The sequence below is a fragment of the Camelus dromedarius genome, chromosome 5 (genome assembly GCF_036321535.1).
Source record: "Camelus dromedarius isolate mCamDro1 chromosome 5, mCamDro1.pat, whole genome shotgun sequence".
In the NCBI taxonomy this organism is placed as follows: Eukaryota; Metazoa; Chordata; class Mammalia; order Artiodactyla; family Camelidae; genus Camelus; species Camelus dromedarius.
The window spans coordinates 71,348,871-71,373,026 of NC_087440.1; the positions used below are offsets into that span (position 1 = coordinate 71,348,871).

General features: G+C 45.2%; 1 long non-coding RNA gene and 1 pseudogene across 1 annotated transcript in view; one reads left to right on the top strand and one right to left on the bottom strand.

The window, feature by feature from the left end:
• LOC105086074 (uncharacterized) overlaps positions 1 to 24,156 on the bottom strand; it is a 171,656-nt gene that overhangs the window by 90,871 nt on the left and 56,629 nt on the right. The window lies entirely within an intron of this gene.
• LOC105086075 (protein-tyrosine sulfotransferase 2-like) lies at positions 3,037 to 4,807 on the top strand (annotated as a pseudogene).

A 24,156-nucleotide genomic window follows, 5' to 3' on the forward strand; every position in this document is an offset into this window, starting at 1 on the left:
ATAATGTGGCCAGTGTAGATGAAAAGCTGAATTTTTAAATTTAATTTTAATTAATTTATATTTAAATTTAAATAGCAACATGTGCCAAGTGGCTACTACACTGGGCAGAACAGCTGTAGGAGAGATAGGCGGGAATTCTGCACGGTCCTATATAGAAGCCTCTAGCCACATATGGCTATTGCTTCACAAGGAATATCTACATCCTGGCTACTGTAAATGTGAAGTTCTCAAAAACCCTCTGAGGATGGACTGCTTCAGAATAGCCTGGATGTTTCGTTTTTTAAATTCAGATTTTCAAGTTTACTCCAAAATGAGATATTCTGATTATCACTAGACCAGAAGTAGGACCTGGGAATTTTTATTTTAAATCTCCTTAAGTGATTGGGATGCACAGCCAAGTTTAAGACTCAGTGCTGTTAGAGACGGGAGCTTATGGAGGGCAGTCAGTGGCATTCCTGTGGCCATAACATTATTTTGAGTCTCAGAGTTCTCAAAGTAGGAGAGTGCAGAAGTCTTCCTTCCTTCCTTCCATCTTTCCATTAGCCATACCTTGAACATCTCCTAAGTATAATTTGCAGTGTTAGATACCTTACATCACTGTTTCATTCATTCACACATTCATTAAATATCTTCCATGTGCCAAGTGCTCAGCTCCAGAAATTAAAAAATTGAACAAGAAAGACAGGATCTTTTCCCATCTGGAAAGTAAGACAATATTGATGAACTATTTTGCTAAACTATGGGTGTTTAGAAATGGAAAGTGCAAAGCAGGGGCTCCAACACATCTAGAGGAGACTGGAGGATGAGGCATAGTGAGGGGGCTGGGGTGAGGGTGTGTGGTCCAGGAAGAGGGACCAACAAAAGGTTTGAGGTAGAGGTGTGACCTGCTCAGATTTGCATTTTCAAAAGATCCCTGTGCTGAACCAAGTGGCCCAGCTTCCTCTCACAAGTGGCATCCACTGCTCCCTAACTCCACCTCTGTCTGCCTTTCATATCCTTACTCCCCATAAGAGATTCTGATCAGGTCAGTTTATCACAATCCAATACAGAGCATCCAGGGGCAGTCATATGCCAGGCTCCTCATGGGCCTTCCCTGTGATTACTGTCTCCTAAGGACCACCTTTTCCTTGGTCACTGATTCCTGCTTTCAGGACACAAGACATGGCCACTTCATTCAGATTGATGAGGACTTAGGGTTTCAGGTAACTCCAGGACAGCCACTGGAGCTAAGCAGAGATGACTGAGGTTAGAGGATGATTGCTTTTAGAGATTCTCTCAGGTCACTGACCAGGCAATGAACTAGAACCAGTACTTTCCACACTTACTTCAGCTTTGTTTTATTTTTATTTTTTGTCTATTTTTTTTTAATGGAGGTACTGGGGATTGAACCCAGGGCTCTGTGCAGGCTAAGCACACACTCTGCCACTGAGCTATACCCTCCCACATAGCTTTGTTTTCTGAGGAAAAAGAAAGAAAGTCTTTCAGAAGAACAAAGTTAGAGGACACCATCTGATTTCAAGACTCATCATAAAGCTACAGTAATCAAGATAGTAAGATCCTGGCATCAATATAGAGAAATAGATCAATGAAACAGAATAGAGAATCCATAAATAGATCTACACATGTGAACAGCTGATTTTTGAAAAGAATAAAAATGCAATTTGGTGGAGAGAATATAGTCTTTTAAACAAATGGTGCTGGAACAACTGAATATTCACATGGAAAAAAACTGAACTTCAATCCATACCTCCCATCATACCCAAAAATTAACTCAAAATAGATCATAGTCCTAAATGGAAAACCTAAATCTATAAAGCTTCTAAAAGAAAACCTATGAAAAACCTTTGTGATCTAGGTTGACAAAGTTTTTTTTTTTTAGATAAAACACCAAAAGTATGATCCTTTAAAATTTTTTTAAAAAGATAAGTTGGACATTGTCAAAATAAAAAAACTTTCAGTCTTTGAAAGACACTGTTAAGAGAATGAAAAGGCAAGCCACAAACTAGGAGAAAATATTTGTAATCAGATATCTGATAAAGGAAATGTGTCCAAAACTCAATAATAAGAAAATGAAGAAGACAATAAAAAAAAAATAAGCAAAAGATTTGAACACACATTTTAGCAAAGAAGATATACAGATGGCAAATAAGCACACAAAAAAGATGTTCAACTATCTTTAGTTGAAAACTAAACTATCATTATTAGTCACTAATGATAATTAAAGAAACCTAAATGATTATTAGTCATTAGGAAAATGCATGTTAAGATCACCCACCTATTAAAATATCTAAATTTAAATTTAAAGGAATGACCATAGCCTATGTTGGCAAGAATGTGGTGCAAATGGAATGCTCTACCAGTTTGGAAAACAGTCTGGTAGTTTCTAAAACCAACCAAACAGAAAACCATATACCTAATATTTGACCCAGCCACTTTACTCCTAGATATTTACAGAAGAGAAATGAAAATATATGTTCATACAAAGGCTTGTAAATGAATGTTCATAGAAGCTTTATTTATAATAAACAAAAAATGGAAACAACCCAATGTCATCAGCAGGTGAATGGAGAAATAAATTCTAGTACATACAATGGAATACTCCCTAGCAATGGAATGGAATGGACTTTTCCTGCATATTTAAATGAATCACAAAATAATTATGCTGAGTGAAAGAGTAAGACAAAAAAGAATATGTACTGTATGTTTTCATTTATGTAGAGTTCTGGAAAATGCAAACTAATCTATAGTGACAAAAAGCAGATAGCTGATTGGCTGGGGATGGGGTGAGGAAGAGAGGGACAGAAGGGGATGATACGAAAGGGCATAAGGAAACTTAGAGTGGACAACGGATATATTCATTATCTTGATTGTGGTCATGGTTTCATGGGTATATGAATATGTTGAAACATCAAATTGCACACTTTAAATATGTGCCATTTTTTTATACATCAGTAAAATTATTTTTATTTGTCTTTTCCTGCCTGACTTATTGTCATTTATATGTGGAATCTGAAAAATAGAACAAATGGATCTCCCCTTCCCCCGGCCTGGGAGGCTGGCGAGCCGCGAGTCGCTGGGCGCGCGGCGCTTTCTCGGCGCGCCTCGCACGGGCTCAGCTGGTGGACAGTCTTGGCCAGCAGCTGCGAGGGCTAGACCCCAGGGATGAGGTGCCCAGGGGAGATGCGAGCCCCGCGGGCCTCCCTCTGACCTGTCGCTGAAGCACGCCCCCTCGCCCCAGGCCCAGCATGTGCCTGTTGGTGCAGAGGGCGCTGCTGGCAGCTGGCTTCGCCCTGGCCCTGGTGCTGGTGGTCCAGCTAGGGCAGCAGGTGCTGGAGTGCCAGGAGGTGCTGGGAGGCCCACGGGGCCCCCAACAAGCCATGCAGCCAGAGGAGGAGGACCTGGTGACGGTGGGCGCGGACCACGTGTAGTACTACTACGGCAAGGCCATGCTGCTCATCTTCGTGGGGGTCGTGCCCCGGAGCGGCACTACACTGATGCGCGCCACGCTGGACGCCCATCCCGAAGTGCGCTGTGGCGAGGAGACCTGCAACATCCCGCGCGTGCTGGCCATGCGCCAGGCCTGGTCCCAGTCCGGCCGGGAAAAGCTGCGGCTGGACGAGGTGGGTGTGACGGACGAGGTACTGGACGCCGCCATGCAGGCCTTCATCCTGGGGGTGATCGCCAAGCACGGCGAGCCTGCCAGCGTCCTCTGCAACAATGACCCCTTCACACTCAAGTCATCCGTCTACCTGTCACGCCTGTTCCCCAACTCCAAGTTCCTGCTAATGGTGCGGGACGGCTGGGCCTCCATGCCCTCCATGATCACCCGCAAGACCACCATTGCCGGCTTCGAGCTCAGCAGCTACCGCTACTGCCTCACCAAGTGGAACAAGGCCATTGAGGTGATGTATGCCCAGTGCATGGAGGTGGGCAAGGACAAGTGCCTGCCCGTGTACTACGAGCAGCTGGTGCTGCACCTCCGGCGCTCCCTCAAGCTCATCCTTAGCATCGCCTGGAGCGACGCCGTCCTGCATCACGAGGACCTCATCGGCAAGCCTGGGGGCGTCTCTCTGTCCAAGATCGAGCGATCCACAGAGCGATCCACAGACCAGGTCATCAAACCCGTGAACCTGTAAGCTCTCTCCAAGTTGACCGGCCACATCCCCAGGGATGTGATGAGGGACATGGCCCAGATCGCCCCCATGCTGGTTTGGCTGGGCTACGACCGCTATGCAAACCCACCCAACTACAGCAATCCTGACCCCATTGTCGTCAACAACACACACCGGGTCTTGAAAGGGGACTGTGAAACACCAGCCAATCAGAAAGGATATTTGCAGGTGAACGAGAACAGTACCTCCTCCTGCTTAGGAAACTCATGATTTCCAGATCTCTGCAAATGGCTTTGTTGCAGGAAGAGAAGAAACTTTGCATTCGAGTGGAAATCGGACCTCTAATCCAAGCATATTGCTTGCTATTAATCGCCAAATCAGGACTGCTCGTGAGAAATGTATTTGGATATATTTGCAAAAAGCTGAACATTGAAAACTTAACCTTAAAACACTCTATCTTAGGACAATCTTGGGTAGAAAAGCAACAGTGTGGAAGAGTCCAGCTTTTGAAACTTAGATATTTTATGTGTTTCCCCCTCAAGAACTTTTTTTTTTTTTTTTTTTTTTTTTTTTGTTGAAGAAAGGGATTTGCCATCCTCCTTAATTTGCAGGACTGCCTTGGTGGCTTTGTTTGCCGGGACAAGGCCCACCACCTACCTGTGCCTCTCCCGTTAACCCTTAACTTTTGAATTCAGAGAATCTATGTAAGAATTTAATATATGAGGCTTTCTTTGATTCCTCCTCAGTTCTATTCAGTTTCACAGAGGAAAAAAATACATATCATTTGAATCAACTGAAAAAAATAAAATAAAATAAAATAAAATAAAATAAAATAAAATAAAATAAAATAAAACAAAACAAATGAATGAATATAACAAAAGAGAAACAGACTCACAGATATAGAGAACAAACTAGTGGTTAACTGGGGGGAAAGCAGGGGGAGGGGCAAAACAGAGGTAAGGGATTAAGGGACACAAACTACCATGTAAAAATAAATAAGCTACAAGGATATATTGCACAGCACAGGGAATATAGCCAGTATTTTATAATAACTTTTAATGGAGTATAATCTATAAAAATACTGAATCACTATTTTTACAACTGAAGCTAATATAATATTGTAAATCAACTGATTTCATACTTCAATTTTTTAAAAGTGAAACAAAATTAAAATAGTCTTTAAAAGAAGGATCCAGGAAAAACAAACCAAAACAGGGCCTTTCTAACCTATGTGCTCTCTGTCACTCTCATCCATCACAGAATTTACTTGCTACTGAAAAGTGGGGGCCCTGTTTTCTTCCCCCATGATCCAGTCACTTATAATTAAAGAGCAGTCTTGTGGGGGATAAGCCTGGGTGAGAGAGAGAAAGAAGATGGGCAAAGGATTCTTCACCAAAGTCAAGTCAACTCCTTGGCAAAGTCCCTGGAGTCAAACAGACCTGGGTATAAATTCTGGCTTGGTGACTTCACAGGTTTTTTAATCCTTAACCTCTCTAAACCTGTCTTTCTTTACCTGCAAATGGGATCATAATACCTCAGAAAGGATGCTGGGAAGATTAAGTGAGATTCTATTTGTAGAGACCTACATCAGACCTCATATGGAGTAAGTGCTTCCTCCAACCACAGAGGCAGCATCTAGAAAGGGGAAGGACCTGGACTTCAAAAATTGAAAAATTTGGGTTTTAGTCCTAACTCTGCACCAACCTCTTACAAGATCATGAAGCCCTTCCACATCCAGGCTGGAGAGAACAACAGACAGAACCTATCAGTTCACTCCACAAAGTTCTCGAAGCCCTCATTGAAAATTCAGTTAGATCAGGAATCAGCACACTGTAGCTCTTGGGCCAAATCCAGCCCACTATCTTTTTCCTTTTTAATTGAGGTACACTCAGTTTATAATGTTGTGTCAATTTCTGGTGTACAGCATAATGTTTCAGTCATACATACATATATTTGTTTTCATATTCTTTTTCATTATAGATTACTACAGGATATTGAATATAGTTCCCTGTGCTATAGAGTATATAAACTTATTGTTTATCTACTTTATGTATAGTAGTTAGTATCTGTAAATCTCGAACTCCCAATTTATCCCTTCCCACTCATTTCCCACCCTGGTAACCATAAGTTTGCTTTCTATGTCTGTGAGTCTGTTTTGTAGATAACTTCATTTGTGTCTTTTTCTTTTTTTTAAGATTCCACATATAAGTGATATCATATGGTATTTTTCTTTCTCTTTCTGGCTTACTTCATTTAGAATGATGATCTCCAGGTCTATCCATGTTGCAGCAAACGGCATTATTTTATTCTTTTTTATGACTGAGTAGTATTCCATTGTGTGTGTGTGTGTGTGTGAGTGTGTGTGTGTGTGTGTGTGCGGGCGTGTATCACAACTTCTTTATCCAGTTGTCTTTTGATGGACATTTAGGTTGCTTCCATGTTTTGGCTATTTTAAATAGTGCTGCTATGAACACTGGGGTGCATGTGTCTTTTCGAATTAGAGTTCCCTCCAGATATATGCCCAGGAGTGGGATTGCTGGATCATATGGTAAGTCTATTTTAGTTTTTTAAGGAATCTCCATACTGCTCTCTATAATGGCTGCATCAATTTAACATTCCCACCGACAGTGTAGGAGGGCTCCCTTTCCTCCACACCCTTTCCAGCATTTATTGTTTGGAACCCACTACCTTTATTTCTACAACCCACAAGCTAAAAATGTTTTTTACATTTTAAATGGTTGAAAAAACTTCTTTAAAGAATAACATTCTGTAATGTGTGAAAATTATATAAAATTCAAATTCCATTGTCCATTAATTAAATTAATTGAAATATAGCCACTCCCATTTGTTTACAAGTCTGTGGCTGCTTCAAGATACAAAATCAGAACAGAGTAGTTGCAACTCTGACCACACAACCTGCAAAGCCTAACCCTTTACTACCTGCCCTTTCACAGAACAAGTCTGCAGACTCCTGAGTTAGATTTCAGAACCAACCTGCTTGTCTGGCTACTCGCTCAGCTCCCCACAGATAAGTATTCAATGTGTTGAGATTTGATGCTATGCCTTTAACTTTTATGGGGTTCATTAGAAACATACATCTGAATGGAATTTTTGTGTCTTTTGCAATATTTTCTTGAATTTTATGCCTGGAAAAGAGTTTGTCTTCAACTGACCTGATGTACATCATTTTATTACTCCAGTGTAGCTGGCATATTGTAAATGGTAAACAGAAAATTTTTAGATTATTTTAAATGATATTAACAGACAGTTCTTCATTTTAAGGATTATTCATTCATGTATGTGTTTACCCCATATTTGTGGTGATGGTGGTTTCCATTTATGAAAATATCATAAATTTAATTAAAATTAAATTAAATGTTTAATGTAATTAAATGAAATAATTTTACATATTTTTTAAAATAGCAAGTAAGTAACAATTTGAGTAGATCTACAGGAAAAAAGGAAAAAAGTGTGACAGCTGTTCAAGAATGAAAGAAGTTTGGAAAATACCATATTGGATAATAGAAGCAACATGTTTTCCTTTTTACTATCGTTGCTAGGAAACTCAGGATTAAAGGCAATGCCCATTTGCAGTAATATCCAGGAATCTGTAATCTATCTCATCCTACTCCTTTGCATCTGCCTTTACTAGAGCAATGACCACACCAGATAGTTCCTGTTAGCGCAATTTGTCTGTCTTCTAAGCGAAATGGGAGCTTTGTACCCATCTCATCATGTCTGTATACTCAGTTCTAGCACATGCTAGACACACAGAAAGGAGTGTGACATTAACAAAGAAATGAAGGGATAAAAGGATGTAGGAATGGTAGTGTTTATTTCCCTATTTTTTTTTTTAACAAGTAACTGAGAAGGATTTTAGACAGGAAGTGGGAGAGAGGGTGAGGGAGTCAGCCGACCTTGGGGCGAGGATACTTGTGAAACTCTGACTGCCTGGTCTCCTTTGAACTCTCAAGAGCAGGTCCACCAATTGTCTGCTGGGGTCAGGGGTGGAACTAGAGGCTGGTAAGAGTGCTTAGTATATTCTGGGCATTGTATCTGCCTGCAGTATCTCACAGTATCTCAGTCAATCTACATACATAACAAACCTGTCCAAGTACATGTTATTATTATTATTCCCATTTGGTGATGATATTCAGGCTTAGAGACTTGGGGATTTCAGGGAGCAATAAAATATCAAAAAAAAAAAATCAGGAATGGCATCCATATAGATGTTGCAAACACCTAGGTCAGTAGGCAAAACTACCACCTACCATAACCCTTATTTCTTAAAGAATGGACATTTTAACAATTTTTAAAAGGTTTAGAGGAAACGACCTCTGAATAAGGAACAATTCTTTACATTTAAAAAAGTTAGCTTTAAAAGAAACCACCACATTGTCCTTTAAAGAAAAATTTAACATGAAATGAGGTAGGATGAGTTTAGGAAGCTCCTACAGTAGATTATAGGGAAAGGAACTCAGGAGTACCGAGCAAAGCTTCGAGGTGGGGCAGAGGTGGGCACGCCTGCCGTGGAGAGCCCCCTAGTACACACCTGGGGCAGCACTCAGGACAGAACCTGGGGAGGCTTCCAAACAAGATATTGGAGATGTCAGATGCTTGTATCCACACAGGCATCTGCCCAGCATCCTAGAGAAATAGGATTTCAAATCTATAATATGCCTGTGAGATCACCCCAACCCACCTTCGATGTTGCGGAGAAGGAAATTCAGTCTCAGAGAGATTAAACTGCTTCACAGAAGCACAAGGCTGCCTGTTGCAGAGCCAGGATTCTAACTCCAGTCTCCAACCTCCCAATCAGCACATCTTCCACCACATCACCGGTACCTGCCAGAGGACAAAGCTCTGCAGGAAGGATGCTACTCTATCTACAAGGGCATCTACTTCTAAGGGTGGGGTATGGTGGTTTGCCTGTCTCCAAGGTACTGGAAGGACACACTTACTGGGAAACGACAGCCCCCCTCTCCCCAGTTTCCACAAACATGCATGAACAGGCACCAAATCTTGAAGGTGCTGAGGACCTATGTGGTGAGAACAAGAAGTCCCTCAACCCAGGAGACGCTGGGTGAGCTGTCCAAACGCTGGGCAGTAGCCCAGGGGTTGGGACTCAGGGCTGTTGAGAGTGTGCATTCCTTGAGCTCTGCCCCTGATACCAGTGCTCACTGGACGTGCTGGCCAGAACTCAGGGGACACAGTGGGTTGACCTGCTCCATTTCCCGTCTTCCCATTCCTCCTCAACCCACTGACACCTGACTCCCACTACTTTCCTAAAACTACTCCCACAGAGGTCATCAATTCCCTTTGAGTAGCCAAAGGCAAAGACCCCCTTTCAGTACTCAATCCTCAGGACCTCTGCTCAGCGCCTGACCACCTTTACATACATTGCTGCATATTGTAAGCTAACGGCGTCCCCATCCACCCAAGAGCATGTGCCAAACAGTTCCATTATGCTTGACTCCTTGCTCCACCCCTCCTTTCCAAGCTCTTGGCCTGTCCCATCCTTTCTTCCAACAAAGACCCGCCCAGCACTCCCGGCCCCTCTGGGAGCCCTGCGGCCCTCACCTAGGCCTTCCTGACGCTCCTGGGTGTGGCATCAGCTTCATTCTCTCCTCTCCTCCCCTCTCCAGTCCTGCTCCCCAGGGCTGCTGCTTCCTTTCTGAAATGGGCCAGTGGACCACGGTCAAACCAAGGAGGAGTCAGGTCCACCTACCACCTGTTTTTGTATTTTTTAATGGTTATATAAGCACCTATGTCATACCCTCGATTTTCGTCTTAGGCCACAAAGCCTAAAGTGTTTCCTCTCCGGCCCTTCCCAGAAACAGTCTGCCGACCTCCGTTACAACCCAGCACTGGCTGCTGCCTTACTTTTCGCCTCTACTGACCGTCAGAGCTGCTCAGAGCTCCCTGAGGCGCTGGCTGAAATGCAGACGTCTTCTGGGCCTCACCAGCTAAAGATTCCATTTCAGTGGGTCTGGGGTGGAGTCTGGAATCTGCGTTCTAACCAACAGTCACTGCACATACCACAGGTGGTTCTCATGTAGTTCTAATCGTAGGGCCAAGGTCCTCACCTTGTGAAGTTCTGCTCTAACTATAGGGACCAGGTGAAGTTCACACAAAGACCACATCTTCCCACACCCCCACCCCTGTAACAAACAAATACTGTCACTCCCTCCTCTGTCCTGCTCCACGGAGCACCTGTCCCTCTACAGCCCAGATGATGTGTGTCCGTGTCTGTCTCAGTAGCCACAAGCAAGCTCCTCGTGGAAGGCCCCACTTTCCTGTGCCCCCAGCCCGCACAGAGAAGGCCCTGATCAACACTCGAGTCAATGAACACAGGGACTTGCTCCAAACTGCCACATGACGCAGTGCAAGGTCAGGTCTGGAGTCCCAACACTGAACCCCTAGCCAGGTGACCTTCGTGCCCATCCATCTACTGCGAGAGCAGAGCAGCTCAGAGCAAGGGCCGGCCTGGGTGTGAATCCAGCTCTGCGACCTTGGGCAACGTGCACATGCTCTCCGAGCCTCATTACATCATCGCTAAGATGAGAAAGATGACACTAATAGCACTTACCTCACAGAGCTGCTCCAAGGCTTAAATGAAATAATCCACAGAAACTCATCAGCACATAGGAAGCATTGATGCCTGTTAATTACGGTTGTTGTTCCATCATCTTCCTTTGTCTACAACAGGCAAGTGCCCGAGGGGACAGGAAGCCTAGGCCTTTCACTAGAGAGGGAGCAGTGGGGACTGTTCAGACTTGCACCCTAGGGTTGTCACTGGAATCCCACAGGAAGTCACCAACCAGGGAAGCCCTGTCAAGTGACTCAGTACACTAGGAATAGGCCGACCCTGGAACCCTTAAAGCTCAGGACCCCAGCTCCTAGGCCAACAGAAGAAATCCATCCCACAAATATCCTACCCTCTGGAGAGTTAAGGCAGTAGTTTCAGGAGACAGAGGACACAGCAGGTGGAGGAAGGGGGAGGGGCTGGGACACACGGAGGATGCCGGCAGCAGACCTGCAGGGCAGCAGCCAGCAGCACTGCACATTTGTCGAGCCCTCATCAATTACACACGCCAGGGCAGACGCTGTCAACCCCAGGGAGAGGGTTTGATGGAGACGCTGGAGCTCCAGGTGCCCACAGCGTGGACCTGCCATGTACAGAGAGCAATGTGGCTCATCCTGACATGGCAAACCCAGGACAGGGGCTTCCCGCAGCAGGATGACCTCTGCGGATGCAGAGGCCGGATTACAGGTGAAAGGGACCCTGTCCTAGAGCCCACGGGGCTACAGAACCAGAAAGAGCTGAGTAATGTTTGGCCTAAACACTGTTTTTAAACCATTCTCCAGTCACACAAACCAGAAACCTAGGAGTTGACCTTGACACCTCTCTCTCCCTTGATTCCCCCAACCAGATCCTCCATCATGGAACACCACCATTTTTACCTCCCAAGGGTCTCTGCCATCAGCTACCCCCATTCCCAATCTCACTTACTCTGTTCAATTTATTTTTCTTTTCCCATTGCACATAATGCTCCTCAACATACTAGCGTATGTGTTACTAAGTTTACTGTCTGTCTCTCCCTCGCTAAAATGTCTGCTCAGTGGGGGTAGGGGTCTTTGCCTGTTTTGTTCACTGAAAAGTGCCTGGCACATAGTGGGTGCTCAGAAAACATTCATGGACTGATTCTCCACGACCACCATCTACTGTCTGGCCAAACGCCACCCACTCTGGTCCATTTCCAATGCATCCCCCAGTGTGGTGTTGTCTCAAAGCACAAAGCTGACTGTGTGTCACACCTGCCTGCACAAACTTTAGAGCATCGATGGCTTCCCACGGCTCTCGGGATAAAGTCCAATCCCCCTGCCATGGTCCCCGCTGCATGGCCTGCTCCTGGCCTCTGTGCTCCCTACCCTCCTCACTCTCCTGCTCCAGCCCCACTGGCCTCCCTCCAGCTCCACCCATTTTCCCCAACTGCTCCCACCACAGGGTTTGAGCCCAAGAAGATTCCTGTGCTCAGAACCACCCCCTCTTCCTCCTTCAGCTGTCCCTGTTCAGCCTTCAGGTTCCAGGACTGGGCAGTCTTCTCTGACACAGCTCTCCACCCCTCACTGGGTAAAATCCCCCCATCGTAGGAGCTCACACACCATCAAAGGAGTCCCCACCATAGCCTTTGTCATGGTTGCATTTTTATACCTGTCCATGGAGTTTGGTAGCATCTTTCCTTCTGACTCTGCTGTCAGCTCCAGAAGGGCAGGACCAGCTTCCTTGCTCACTATTTTATCCCCAATACTCAGCAGTGTGTCAGGCACCTAACAGGCTCTCAATAAACATTTGTTGAACAAATGAATGAAGTGAGGAAACCAAGACCCAAAGAACAGAAGTGACTTGGTCACAGTGGAACAGCCTGGAGATTACACTGAGCTAGAAACACAGACTTCGAAATTCTGCCCGGAATTCATTTCCCTTCTCTTCGGCAGGTCAGTGACAAGGGTTCCCCCAGCCAGTGGAGACCGAAGCTGACCAGCACAACCAGACAAGGGGACAGAACCCGGGCCTGCCTGAGGTCCTTTCTGGAACAACAGCTCCAGGCAGCCAAGACAGAAAGTCAAAATTTTGGAGAATAGTTCACACTAGTCTTCTTGGAGATTACAATTCACATTTGCATACTGAAGGCACGGAAAATTCCCCAGGTCACAAAGAAATGGTTAACCGCAAGCAGAGGGAAACATTTCTGCAGGTGACTAGTCCGCAGGTCCTGAAAGCACATCTCCCAGCTCCAGACAGAACCAAAAGGACACTCATTCTTTCAAAGAACATTTATCGGAGACCCACTCAGTGCTAAGTATGTGCCAGGCTCCAGGGCAGCCACAGAGGGAAGACAAGCAAGGCCCCACCTCTAGGGAGCTGACGGTCCAGGAGGGGAGATGCCAACTACAAAACCAATTAAACAATAAAGTGATCACTGGCCACAAACTGAAATCACAGGAAGTGCACTAGAAAGGTACTGACTGTCGGCTGAGCTCTGAGGAGGTGACCGCAGAGCCGACAGCTTGAGGCAGTGTGGCCAGTTGGACAGGAAGGCCAGAGCCAGACCTTCCAAGCTCCTAGGAATCCTGTCTTTTTGCTGTGAATCCACTTGAGACCAACTCTAGTGTCCCTGACGTACCACCCAAGTGAGAACTGCAAGTCTCTCCAGATTGTGACTTAAGCAAAGTGACGTGAGGGCTCGGTGTTGCCAAATTCCTAAAGCATCGGTCCTGAGGAGAAAACCACACACAGAAAGGAATGTGCCCCTTCCCGGGCATGAGCTCGAAAACCCAGCAAGGTGAATGTCTACTTCTCCCTGAAGGTGCTCGATGCTTCTGGAGAGAGAAAAAAAAAAAAAGACTTAAATGGAAAATAATTGTTAGCAGCCATTATTACTAATTCAAGATGTGTCCGATGACATTGAGGTGTTCTACTTAATGTTCCGTCATTACTATCATCTTTTAGAGAGTATAAAACCGGGCGTTCATCTATTGACCTGAAGGCCCACACCTATGTCCCTCCTCATCTCTCACAACCACCTGGAATTCCTCAACCTTGGGGGTTCTCAAGAGCACAGCCCTCAGGCTGAGGAGTCAACATCTGGGTCCTAGAATAGTCCAAGGCTACTGAAACATTGGGTAACCCTCCGGGGGTTGGGCAGAGCAAGCTGTGCAAATTGGAGCAGGAGGGGCTGCTTGCCACATGCTCTCATCATGTGTAATCCCTCTATTTCGTGTGGGACAATGAGGAGAAAATTGGCTGCCGGGTCCAGGATCCCAGCCCCTGGCAGCTCTGGTTGACCCTCGCCGTGGAGTGAGAAACATTTTTCAGTATTTAAATGAAACCCTGGGTTGCTGCAGGCAACAGCTGTAGAAAAATAAGGTTTTCCTGACCCCTTGTGGCATATGGCTGCCCAGAGAGGACAAGCAGAAGACTGGGTATTTGAGTGGGAATGTGGGCCTGGAGTGGGCTGAACAGTGGACCCTCAAAAGATATATTCCTCAGGTGCAACCCTATTTGGAAAAAGGGTCTTTTCAGATGAATTAAATATTTTAGGATGAGATCATCCTGGATTACCTGGGTGGCCCTAAATCCAATGACAAGTGTCCTTACAACATACAGGAGAAGACACAGACACGCAGTGGAGATGGCATGGGAAGATGGAGGCAGAAATCAGATTATAGACAGACAAGTCAAGGGACACCAAGTCCCCAGAAGCTAGGGGAGAGGCAGGGGACAGATTCTTCCTCAGAGGCTCCGAAAGGAACCAACCTTAACTTCAGACTTCTGGCTTCCAGAACCATGAGAGAATAAATTTCTTTCGTTTGAAGCCACCAAGTTTGGAGTAATTCGTTACAGCAGCCCTGGGAAATGAACACAGCGCCTGTTAAGTTCAAGATGGGGTGGAGGGGTGGGAGGGCACTCAAAGTCAGCAGTTTCCAAATGCTGGTCTGTGGAGGGAGTGAGTCAGAATCACCTGGGGCTCTCGTTAAAATGGACTCCTGGCTCTGGGTAGATCCCTGGGGTGGGGGCTCTAGGATCTGCACATTTAGCAAGCTGTCCCTAGTCCATTCTCCTGTACAGCCTACTCAGGGAGACGCTGCCCTGAACAACTCAGGGATAACCTTTGTGGTCATAATGTTCACTGACTATTTCTAGTTCTTTATCTCCAAACACAAGATAGGATGGTACTTCTGGCCCTGCTCCCACCCTGTGTGTCACTTCCAGGCTGACTATTTCATTGCCAGTGCCAGGCCCTCCAGAGCCCTCTTCCTGCAGTATTTGGGATGGAGCCGCTCCATCAGCCCGGGTGCCTGAGTGACTGAGCAGAGCCCCCTGCCTACATGTAACGCCAATGTAACTTCTGGGTTTTAAAGCCACTGAAATGTCAGGTTGTTTGTCACTGCAGCATAGCCTAGCCTGTCCTGACTGATTTCAACTCAGGAATGTTGGATTTCAACTTCAAGTCCCTCTCCTTAAGGCATAACTTGGATATAGATCCATCTTTTGAGCTTTGCGAACAATTTTCTTAACATGCCTTAGGCTCATCACAGCAAACGCTTCTTATATTATGCTGGACATTGAACTGAACTGATTCAGTATTAACACCCAAACAAACTCCAGAACTCATTTTTCTTGCTATTTTTCTTAATTCACTAAAAGTATTGATTTTCTAGCTAGCATTAGACTTTACTATGCATATATATGCATCACCACAGGATCTTGTTAAAATACACAGTATTAAAATTCAGTAATCTAAGATGAGTTACGTTCTACAGTTCTACAAACTCTCAGGAGATGCCAGTTCTGCCGGTCTGTGGACTACACTTTGAGTAGCAAGGATTTAAGTAAAGCTTTTCTACAAAATTATTACTGAATTAACAGTTAATTTCAAAACATCCATAATTATAATAGCATATATCCGTAAAGCCATCTATAGTTTCACACGTATCCAATTTCAGCCTCATGATAGCCCTGTCTGTGATATTCTTATACCCATTTTGTAGATGAGGAAAATAAAAGTTGAGAGACATTAAGAGACTTCCTCAGGGTTATATAGCTAGGAAATGCCAAACATTAGACTAGATCACAGATTATGTTTATGCTCTCCCACTGCCTAGTTATAGTTCTCAAGGTTTCACCAGCGTTTGAATGCTGCAAGATTCTAAACACTGTGCGTGCGCACATGTGTGTATGTGTGGTTGTAAACCACTTCAAATTCAAATTCTTTGGTCACTTCAACCTAGCCTTTGAGTTACACACTACTTTGGCTTTGGAGTGTCCTCTTTCCTGGGGAAAACACTGCCATCTGGTGGACTTTCAGAACATCAAGCTGTAGGATACTAAGTCTGGGTTACATCCTTGCAATTTGGGCTCCATAGCTCCAGTTCTTTTGGTCAACACAAGGGCTAGACTCTGTGTAAGAGATTCAGACATGGCTTAAGCTATGGTCTTTATCTTCTAGGAGCTCTTGAGGAAGACGCAAAGACATAACCTTCTACATGAAACAGGTTGTTCATAGTGCAAAGTCTGCGATCAGAAGATATGGGTAAGTTTTAACCTCTGTTACTTGTGTGGCCTTGAGCAAGACACTTGATCTTTTGGATCTTTAGTATCTTCATCTGTAAAAATTGGATAAAAATAGGCTTGCCTTTCTGGGTCGCTGGGAGGAAGATGAGAGATTTGTCTTAAAAGCAACCGGACTTGAGAATGGAGATGTCACAGGAATGGAGAAGGTCACGATGATTCCATGATGACACCAAGCTGCTGAGCCTGGTTCACAGGGAGAATAGTGATGCCACTGGGAGAGATAAAAGTGGACAGCTGATATGAGGGAGAAGATGACAACTTTAGGTTTACCTATGAGTCTGAAAAGACACCAGGATGTGACGTGGCAATATCCAAAGCAGTTGGAAGGAGATGCGGAATGGAGACAGAGATTTGGAAAGGCAGGAGAATGCAGTGGTCAGGCGCACAGGGCTGCAGCCAATGTCCTGGCTTTAGCTCTCAACTCCACCACTTCCTAGCTGTGATCCCAGCAGGCTGTTTAACCTCTCAGTGTCTCAGACTGGGCACCGATAAAATGAAAATACCAATGGCGCTGAGAGAGTGCGAAGAGTTAGTGCAGGTACCTGAGTCATAACCTCTATTCAGAGCTTTCTGTCCACTGGAATATAACCTCCACGAGGGCAAGAGTTTTTGTTTCTGTGTCTCCTGGTGTAGAGTAGGCAGGCACTCAGTAAATAGTCATGGGACAAGTGAGTGAATGAATGAATGAAATCATTGCCACAAGACTGCTGAACAGAGGAGCTGTTTGAGGGGGGAGACTGAAAGCGAAACCAGAAGGCTGGACTTAGATGTAACCCGGAGTTAGGGGCTGAAGGCACTGTCTAACCAGGTTCTTTTTAGAAGTGTAAAATGGAGGTTTTCCCATGGGAAGGACTAGGTTAGTGGTTGTCAACTGGGGTAATGTCTGGAAGGAGACATTTTTGGTCTTCAGAACTGGTGGGGGTGGGGAAAGTGTTACTCACATCCAGTGGGTAGAAGTCTGGGATGCTGCTAAACATCCTACAATGCATGGTACCACCCCACAAATGGAGTTATCTGTTCCCAGATGTCAACAGGGTGGAGCCTGAGAAACCCTTGACTAGATTTAGTAGTCCAAAATATGATCCCAAAGGTGTTTCTCACTAGCTCTGTGGCCTTATTGGTCAAATTCTTGACCTCTGAGTTCGCTTCCTTATCTATAAAATGGAACATTAATACCAATCAAGGGTTGTGGTGAGGAACAGTATAGTTGTTCGCAGCACCTGCCCCACTGCTGCCCTGTGTTGAATCCTACCGTTCTGATTAGTAATTACTCTTATGTGAAAAATGCACAGGACAGATAAAAGCTCATCTCTTGGGTGCATTACTGAGGCTGAATCCTGCTTACAGAGCTTGATCCGTGTCACTTTGAAGAGGTCAATTCACTCACCCTGAGCTCCGACCATCCTACACACAGGGCAGTCATGCTCATACTGGTCCCGGTCGTCCTTCCATCTGCACTGAGGACAAGGAAAGTGGTGCAGAGCCCGGATGACTCTGCACCTGCCACCAGAGTGAAAACAAGCTGAGGCTCCTCCACGTACAGTCAGCTCTCAGTGAGCTCATAACCTTGACCCAGGCCTGACCCAGGCGAAACTTAGCCGGACTGAGTTCCCCATCTCGCTGGTCATCGGCCCAATAGAGCAGATTCTGGAAGAAGTATGACTTGAATATTACAGAAGTTTCCAACCACAGCAAAAAACATTAAAAAAAACTATCTCCATGGCAAAGAATAAAAGAAATCTATGTAAATTTTCAGGAAAGCTGCTACTAGTTACACACTGCTGTCAGTGAGTGTGCAGGTGGGTGGCCCGGCATGCACGTTATATACACCGATCTTCCTGCTTCCCTGAATGCACTCCCATAGCCCTCGCTAATACCTAGGGGTCCGGACCAGGCTGCCCTCTCTCCACCTGCTCTAGCTTCAGTTTACAGGTGACTCACCTGGGGACAGAGACTCAGGCATCAGTTCTTTCCTCTCCCCTAAGGGTCTCAGGAAAGATGGGAGGTGGTGGGGTAAGGTGTAGCAGCTCGGACAGGAAACATGGAAGGGGGGGTGGAATAAGGAATAGGTAAGAATAAAATAAGAGAAAAATAAAATAAGAATACGGCAGTAGGATTGCTGAGAAAGAATCGAGTTCCTCAGTGGGTAATAATAGCTAAAATTTCCTGAGCACTTGCTTTACACCAGGCACTGTGCTCACGTTTGTTATTCAATCCTCCAATGCTCCTGGGAGTTCAGTGTAAGGATGCCCATTTTACAGAAGTCTAGTAAAGTGTACTCCAAGAATTATGTTGACTCAGATCAGCTCATTTCCAACCTAATCAATAAATATGACCCTGAGATAGACTGTAAAAGTGGCTTCAAAGGAAGACCTGCCTTACAGGAAATCCTCCCCACCAGGCACTTATGTGTGTGGTGGGGAGGGAGACGTTTTTCCTTCCAGTTGGATGACTCGGGGGTGGAGAATGCCTCTGGTATGTAGTGGGCGAAGCCAAAGATGCTAAACACCCCATGCTGTAAAGAACAACACTCTGGTTGAGAAACACTGGAACTTTCTGAGCCTCCGGTCCCCCACCTCTATAGTGTAGACAGTATCCCCTGCATTAGCCGGTTACCAGGAGGACTAAATAACCATTTCATCTGGAAGGCACCATCCCGCCCAGTGCAGCAGACAGTGTCAGAACCCCAGCTGTATCCTTGGGCTCCGTACCGTGTCTGAGCCGGCTGGCCTCACCTCCACTTGCCAGCATCTGCATCTCTTTTGTGTCTGAGCCGGCTGGCCTCACCTCCACTTGCCAGCATCTGCATCTCTTTTTAGGAGAACTTCTCTGGCAGCGAAAGCACACGCTCTCCTCCCTTGACAAGGCAAGCTGGAGGCATGCCACATCCTCAACCAACGACTGGCACGGGAGCTGGTGTTTAAATACCCCAGCAACCCCACTTCTCAGAGGGAGAAATCTGCAGCTTGTGCTCTACACTGTTCCCAAAGTTCTCCAGTAGGACTAACGTCCAGTTCCTTGCAGTGGTAACAGGCTTTCTTCCCTCCTCTGTCTCACACCACCTCCCCACTCCACCCCCAAGCTTCCTGGGATCACCTCCCAACTAAACCATCTGCTCTCAAACCCTGGTCCCTGGGTTGCTTCTTGGGAAACCAAACCTAAGGCACATCAAATAGTTAAATGTTGGTCCCTTTCCACTGGCCTTGTTGGTTTGCATTTTTTTTTCAGCCTAGAGCTCCCATCCTGAGAGGGTTCATGTCTTCTCGCATGGGTACCGCTTACTCTAATAACTGTGTCCTGTGAATTATGTTAGTTCTTCTCTCTGGCACGTTCAAAATATTATTAAAAATTGGGTGGGGAGAGTGGCCCAGATGGAGAGCACAAGCTGCTGTAAGGAAGGGCTGGTTTTGAAGCTGGTTCCTTTGCCCCTTGAACATATGCCTAATTTGCTTTTATTCCTTCCCCAGGACAATTCTATTTCTTCTGAGTTGATGTACCTTATGGGGAAGTGAAATCACATCCAAATGGTTTGGAAAATGTCCTGAAGTAATATGTATTTTCCACCTCACCTGTATTTCGCTCATGCTGATGGCAAAGCCACATTACCCCAAAGCCACACCCGGGGACCTCTCTGCCCTTGTTGTTACTGATGTGTGATGGACCACTGAGAGTGGTTGCTGAGGGACAAAGCTGGCATCTCAGTGCATTGACATATTTTGCTATTTAACCATCGCAGGCTTCAGTTTTGCTCTGTGCTTTTCCCTCTGTGTGTTCATGAGTAAGGCATTTGGACTATTTGTCTCAGGTTCCACAACTGCCAAGTAGTTAGAATAATAACCACTTCAGGGCCAAGATTTGAGGATTAAATGAGATAATGCATATAAGTCGCCCACATGAGCTCCTGGTGTGTAGTAGCCAGTTAATAACTGTTAGCTGGGAGTCAGACACAGTAGTAATAGCAGCAAAGCAGCAGGAGTGGCGAAGAGCTTGGGCTCCCACGCAGTCTTGCACCTTCCCCAGTGGCTGCGCAAAACCTCACACAGTGCACACTCAGTAAATACTTGCATGAAATAACGAGTAAACCAAGCCACGCTGAAGATACCATTTAACGCTGCTGTTTAGTGAGCACTCCAGAGATACCAGTTCCTGTGCTGAGCACTTCATACAGATTTCCTAATTTCATCTGTTTAGATTATTCCCTTCTGATTTTTCCTTCCCCGTGGAGCGAGCTCCACCCACTGAAACACTCAGGCTCTCTCCACCCCTCACTCCTTTAAGGAGCAGCTCATCTGACTGGCCCTTTGGAAGGAGAAACTGGGCATGCACCTCGCAGCCTCTTCCCACCAGCCTCCCAGTCCTTGTCCTTCGGGGACTAGCTCCTTTGCCTTCCCATCCTATGAGTTTAACCAGGCCTGTGTGGTTCCAGGGATGCTAGTGGCCAGAAAACTCTTGTCAGTTCTAGGGCTCAATGTCAGGAAATCCTCTGGCCTGTGGATACAAGCTACATGTTAGGACCTGGCCTTTATCAGAAATAAAGGTGATTTGGGGAGTTCCTAGGAATACTCTTCAGTTTTTATTTAGGAGTTGGTTCAGACCCAGGTGAAGACTCCCTTTTCAACCTTAACATAATCCTGGCACCATCCCCGTGATGTCGATGCAGGTAACATTATTGAGGTTTAGCCACTCGCCCAGGTCACACATCTAGATGAGCTAGGGTTCAGACTCGGGTGTTTTTAACTCCAAAGAATGGCTCTTACCTATGCTGTACCCCTCAGTGAAAAGTTTCTCTGCGCCCCACCACTCCATCACTAGCAGAAAAATGGATTTTCAGCCTCTTGAGAAGAAAGAAAAGAGGACCATTAGGATCCTCTAATCAGGGGACCCTGACCCGGATGTGCCAGACGTGCTTCCCAAGAAAGGCCTTGCTAGCCGTCCTGTCTGTTGGCTCTGCTCACTGGCTGGGCCTTGCCTGTAGCTTCCTTCTCACTCCCAGGAGCTTTGCCCATCTTCATATTTGCTTCTCTCCACTTTTGCATCGTTTGGCAAAAATATCCCAATCCCTAAATAAAGGACTTGCAGTTCCAAGACATTTCACCATGAGCATGCTTGTTTCTCCCGGTTGGCTCTTTTTTTGTTTCCTTCATCTATTCCTGGATGTTCTCATGATGACTTGAATTTCAGACTCATTCATTTTCCGGATGACTTGTTGGCACTGGCATGTGGCACATGATCAGGAACAGAACGTGCCCTCTTCTTTTTCCTGTGCAACCTCTCTTTTGGTGCACTGGCAACCTTTCTCACATGCTCCCATTCTGCTAGGAGCATGTGTCTCTAGAAATAAGGAATTTAGAGTCTAGAAGGGACTCTGCTTCTTCCTTATATCCCTTCTACTTCTTTCTCAAATAACAGCTTAGTTTTCTGCATCCGAAAAATAGTGCCTGGTTGTAAACTCCAAAGACTTGGAATTGCAGGGGACCCTACTTCGCTAGTATTATAGGTGAGGAATTAAGGTACAGAGAGGTTAAGGGACTTGCCTAAAGTCACACAGCGAACAAGTAGCTGAGCTGAGCCAGACTAACTCTCAATCTCTTGACTCTCAGTCCAGTGCTCATCCCAGAATGTTATTTGATTAAATTGATCCATGGGCTTAAGTCTTGACTTAAGGACCGTATAATTGAGTGAAGCAAACACCTCCCCTTCTCCACCTTACTGAAGCCAAGTTTTTTTTCCTTTTAGTTTTGTTTTTATTGAAGTGTAGTTGATTTACAATGTTAGTTTAAGGTGTACAGCAAAGTGATTCAGTTATACACATACATACATAGAAAGCCAAGTTCTGCCGCATCTGTTCCATCAGGGTCACACCCACCTCTTGCCTCTCTGCCCTACTTTTTTGGCTCACTTTTCTTACTATTGTGCAGGTCAGTTCTTGCCCTGGGGACTTGACATTGGTGATCCCCTCAGACTGAACACTCTTCCCAGATTTTTGCATTGCTCCTCAGATCACTGAGGTCTCTGCTCAAATGTCCCATCTTACTAGAATTGTCCTTTCTTCCCTATCAACTCTTATGCATCCTACCCTGCTTCCTGAGTCTCAGAGCACCAACTGATCACTCTCTGCAACACCGTCTGCACTTGTTCTCTTGTCATTGTCTGCCTCCCGCACAGAAATGTGAACTCTGTGATGGCAGGGACTTTGCCTCACTTGCCACTGTATCCCCAGTGCCAGGCACTCAGTAGATGATCAATAGATAATGAATTTGCCTGTTATTAATATACTATTGATTTTAAATATATAGGATCAACATACAGTACCGAGTGGAGGGTGGCAGGCAACCAGTTGGCTGCCGTGAGAGCCAGGAGCATGGCAGCGCTGTCCTGAGTGTTTCTAGACTCAAACGCTCTGCAGAGCACAGCACATCTGACTCTCGAGGGAGGAGGAAGCTCCACAGAGCAGGACTGCATCTCCTCTGACACCAGGTCGATGGGCCAAAACACAAGAACCTAGGCGGAACTTAAGCAGCCCGGTCAGGATTAAGGCACTCTCTCCTGCATCCTATTTTCACCAGGTAACAGATTCTCTCCATGATGAGATGCCCACTGCCTGGGACCCCACCTCTCACTAACTAGAGCCCCACACCCTACCAGACCACACGGCTGCCCTTAGAAATGCATGTCATTGGTGGTCACTCTATCTTCCATCTACAAAGATAAAAAGGTAACTGGCATTTTAGGTGAGGAGCCTGGCTAGCTCAGAAGTCAGCAAGGAAGAAAGGTCTGCCCCTGATCATAGAATTTGGAATACCAGTGGTGAGTAAGGGCGAGGGGGTGGTATTTTCAGGTCCAATGACCCCTTTCTGTGACCTTTAACATCATGAACCACTGGGAGCCACAGAAATCCTTCTCCCACCTCATGAACCCCTCAGTCAAATGAAGAAGGGGTCACCACACCAAGGTGGCTTCACCTTTTCCTTTCCTACACTTGCACTGAGATGCTCAGGTGGCAGACCAGTCTTTGTCTTTCCCTTGGCCCAAGCTAGGAACATCTCTGTATGTAAAGAGAGAAGTCAACCAGGTTGCAATGTCTTTATTCTACAGGGTGACCTGCGTACCTTAAAATGCCCTTGAGGCTGCCGAGTACTCCCCATCCCTTAAAGATGGCTTTAGTATTCATGCTTTATTACATATTATTATTATTATTATTATTATTATTATTATTATTATTATTATTATTATTATTATTATTTTAATCAATGGCTAACATTAATAATATTATATGCTAGGCACTGTTTTAAGTATATTACTTGTATAAATTAATTTAATTCTCATAGGACCTTATGAGATAAGTAATATTATTAGATCCATTTTCAAGTGTGGAAACTGAGGCACAAAGTGATTAGTTTGCACAAGATTATGCAGCTATTGTGATAGAAAAGGGATTTTAAACAGGCCATCTGGCTCTAGAGCTCCATACTCTAAATAAATTTTTAAGGCTATGAATTTTCTCCTTGGTTCAGCTTTAGCTATATTCCTCACTTGCAGTTTGTACATGTTTCATTGTAATAATTATTTAAATGTTCTAAAACTTCAGTTTTGACTTCATTATTGATCTAAGAGTTGTTTAGAAAAGAGTTTTAAGTCTTTCAAGTAGCTTGGGATTTTGTTCTTTTTGGTCGTTTGCTTTTATGAGTTAAAAGTCTCTGATTTCAAGGAAAAACCTCCAGCTGACTTAAGTAAAAGATGAGAACTGTTTATAAGGATATAAGTCTTTGTGTACGCCAAGGGCAAGCATGCAGTGAAACTCTTTAACAGACACGAATCAGTGACTGGGGAGTTACCAAGGGGCCTGTCTCCATGTCTAATCTCTACTCCCTCCTATGCACCTGTTTCATTCTCTTTGTTGCTTGG